Source organism: Nuphar pumila, chromosome 7 (genome assembly GCF_984573655.1).
Source record: "Nuphar pumila chromosome 7, dmNupPumi1.hap1.1, whole genome shotgun sequence".
NCBI lineage: Eukaryota > Viridiplantae > Streptophyta > Magnoliopsida > Nymphaeales > Nymphaeaceae > Nuphar > Nuphar pumila.
The window spans coordinates 4,050,297-4,053,967 of record NC_143255.1 but is presented as its reverse complement, the minus strand read 5'-3'; the positions used below and the strand labels follow the sequence as shown (position 1 = coordinate 4,053,967).

The following is a 3,671-nucleotide window of genomic DNA, read 5'->3' as shown; positions in this document are numbered from 1 at the left end:
TTAGGGATGTCAATGAATTGGAATTTATCATATATTTGACAGAATTTGATTCTGTTTAGTTGCATTTGGTAAGCCAAAACCATATCTGATTATAATCGGATGAGGATATGGTTTTGATTTTTTTGCAACCGAATTCGACAAATATCTGAATTTGACGGACATCCGAATCCGTTTACTTGTAAAAAAGTGGACCTGGTATGAACTTTTCACCATCCAAATCAGAATCCAAATTCGAATCTCTCAACATCCGATTAGTCGAATATGGTATTTGGCCACATCTGGTCCGGATCTTAACCGTTTTACATCCGTAGTCCATGTATTCCATGAAAAGCATGCCTGGAACTCATGTCATGACAATATGATCATGCTTAAATCTCTAAATAACCTTACTTTGTCTTTCTTCTTCAATAGTGTGACATCAATTCCACCAGTCTGTATGGAAAAAGGAGGGCATATAAATCCCTAATAATCATTTCTACAAGGCTAGTTTTATATTAAATTTTTTATGCTGAATTAAGTTAAACTCAATGCACAATTAAGCTGCGTTTGATTGCCTTAGATTTGTGATTTAAAGAGATGAGATCCTAGAATCTGAAACAGAGAGATTTTGACATGGTTTGAGTATCTCAGATATTTGAGGCAATCAAACACACCAATTAGCTTAGCTGATTCGAATCCGAATCTGTTTAGGAAATATTCTATGCGAGTCCGACCCCCTTCAAATCCCCTACACTCTCACGTACACAAACACATTTACAACTTAGACAATGTTGAATTCTGATTACACCTAGGGGTGGACATCAGAATTGCCCGGCCCCGGTTCCATTTAGAGCTTGGCCTGACAGGCTTTAATTCAGCTCGGCCTAGAGATGGCCCGACCCATTTACTAACAGGCTCAAGTTTGAAGAGCAACCCATGACCTGGCTCATTGGTCCAATGGGCAGGCCCAAACTCAACTAATTAGGTAAACAATAAATAATTAACAAGTTCCATGTACCCAACTAATTATCTTTCTAATTTTCATAAAATTAATGCAACTAATTGGGTAAATAATAGTTACCAAGTTATTATATAAATAATTAATTTTTTAACTTTTATATTATTAAAATTTAATAAATAGCTCAGGCCCGTCAAACCAGCCCGGTAGCCCACGGGCTGACCCAACTCATATATATATAACGGGCTGGGTTTCGGCCTGGTAGCTACGGGCCCAGGCATAAAACCTCGACCCAAACCCAACCCTGGGCGGGCTGGGTCGACTTGGCCCATCCCTAATTACACATGATTCAGCTGAAACTTATGAGCCATTCATTTTTTCACATTAGAGAAGTGTTAGGCTCGAGCTTGAAAGCCTTACGCAGCTAAGATCACAATACAAAACAAACTCTAGCTTTCCTGTTAGCAACAATTCTGGAAAACTGCAATTCCACGATGAGGGGGTGTTTGTTACACCTCTCACCAAGGAAAACTATTTTCCCTTGAAAGGAATGCTCGAGCGGGAAAGCGCTTCTCAAGGTGCCAACATGTTTTGATAAAAAATATACTTTATTGCTGTTATTATGCGAGGAGTCCGCACATTTTCCACGGAATTGTTTATTTCACCTATGGGGAAAAAGTCTCAAAGGGCAATGAAACAAACGGCCCCCTAAGTTTCCGGATTTCGTGTGTGAAGTTTGAAAGGAGAAGATGCCCTGTTGCCCTACGGGCCTGCTTGTTGGTTTCAGGTTTCTAACACACAAAATGAGAACAAATTCCTGATTTTCTTGATTATTAGTACGAAGTAGAAAAAGCAGAGATGACAATGAAATCAGATGCTGTGTCGTGTCGTGTATCACACGAAGAGTTGCCCCGCACGCGCAAGGGCCTACTGCCCGGTACCGTCCGCACGTGCGCCACCGCCGTCCCGAAGGACGTCCTCCTCCATCTTGGCGACCGCGTCGGCGTACATCCCGCCCCGGAGGTTTCGGTAGACGTCCCTCTGCCACCCCCTCTCAGCCAGCTCCTCCGCCTCCGCCACCGCCTCGGCTTCGGCCTCCTCGGCGCCCTCCGCCACCCGATCGACCACGCCGGCCGCCGCGCCATCCTCGGCCGTCCACTTCCGTCCCCGGAGGACCGCGTCCCGCACCGCCTGGCCGCCCATCTTGGCCGAGAGGAGCGCCATCGATCCCACCGGAATCTTGACGCCGACGTCGACGGCCGCAAAGTAGAGGAACCCCCGATCGCGCCTCATCACCCGGTAGTCGTGGGCCATGGCGAAGAGGAACCCGGCGCCGGCGGCGTGGCCGCGGACGGCCGCGACGGTCGGGACGCCAAGGCGGAGCAGGCGGAGAGCCACCCTCTCGAACGCGGCGAGGAGCGATGGGAGCCGGGAGGATCGGTCCGAGTCTGCCCAGGCGAGGTCGAGGCCGTTCGAGAAGAACCGGCCGTCGTTGGTGGTCACGAGGGCCGCCGCGCCGGACGCCGGGTCGTCGACGGCGTCTAGGGCGCGGAGGAGGTCCGAGCACAGGCTCGGCGTGAACCGGTGCTCCGTCTCTCCAGCGAGTCGGAGGACGAAAACCCGGCCGTGCCGCTCCAGCGTGCACATCGTTGATCCTTCCTTTCTCCGGCGGGTTTAATTGTCCTTCCGGTGAAAAAAAACTAGCTCTTTTTTGTTGTCCTTTCCTCTTCCGAGCTTTCTAGAGAGGGAGAGGGATCATATGGTAAAGGAAACGGATGGTAGGTATTATGTATGGGCTAATACGGAGGTTCGATTTGACATCTGACCAACCGAATCGTTTGGACTTTTGGTTGGTAGATTCATAGTCTCATACCAGTTCCCAATTTGGATGGCTAGATATCTAAAATGGTATCGGATTTGTTTTTGATAATTTGAGAAGTTGATCCGATCTAAGTTTGGTATTGGTTTCATTTACAACTACCTCGTAATCTATGCCCTCGCCTTCGATATATGGTCTCTAAACAACCAAATGTACAAAACATATCATATGATACAATACAATTTTTTGACAAAGAAGAAAAATACATTCCATAAACAACAATTTCATACCATTAATTTTTCAACAACATTTTCTTACTCTTGCAGAGTTGGACTACTCATCCACGTTAGATGCACTCCAAATGCACAAACAAGAAAATCGATCAATTGGTCATGTGAGTTGATGTCAATGTACGCCCGCCTCTAAATATGTCAATATAGTAACATTGACAAATGTTAATTTTTTTTTCTATAATTCAAATAAACCAAAACACAAATAGTTGGTTAACATATCTCTATAAACAAAATCATGCCATAAAGATTCTTTAGTCCTTTATGTATTGCAACAAGTGATGCATAGATGTACGCAAGGGCAACAATGCCTCATGCATATTCTCAAACCTTGCCTAAGTTAATAAGAAATTATAAATATGTTGGAGTGATGTGGCCACCAATCACTTCTTTAAATAAAAGGAGCTTCACTCTCGATAGCTATTCACCTTAAATCCATTGGTGAGCTCAAATTTAAATTGACTTCAGGTTCACATATCTTCTTTGATCATCTCCTTTACTATCATTTGCAACGCATTGTGTAAGTTTGTTATCATCCAAATTATCATTTATTTTATCTTGATAATCATGACATGGAAAGCTAAAACTATCTTACTCAACTTCACTGCACCACAAACTAGGTCTT

The 3,671-nt window shown here is 44.7% G+C and overlaps 1 pseudogene; it reads right to left on the bottom strand.

Annotated features, from left to right (window-relative positions):
- Positions 1 to 1,526: 1,526 nt before the first annotated feature.
- LOC149830912 (enoyl-CoA delta isomerase 3 pseudogene) lies at positions 1,527 to 2,732 on the bottom strand (annotated as a pseudogene).
- Positions 2,733 to 3,671: the final 939 nt, after the last annotated feature.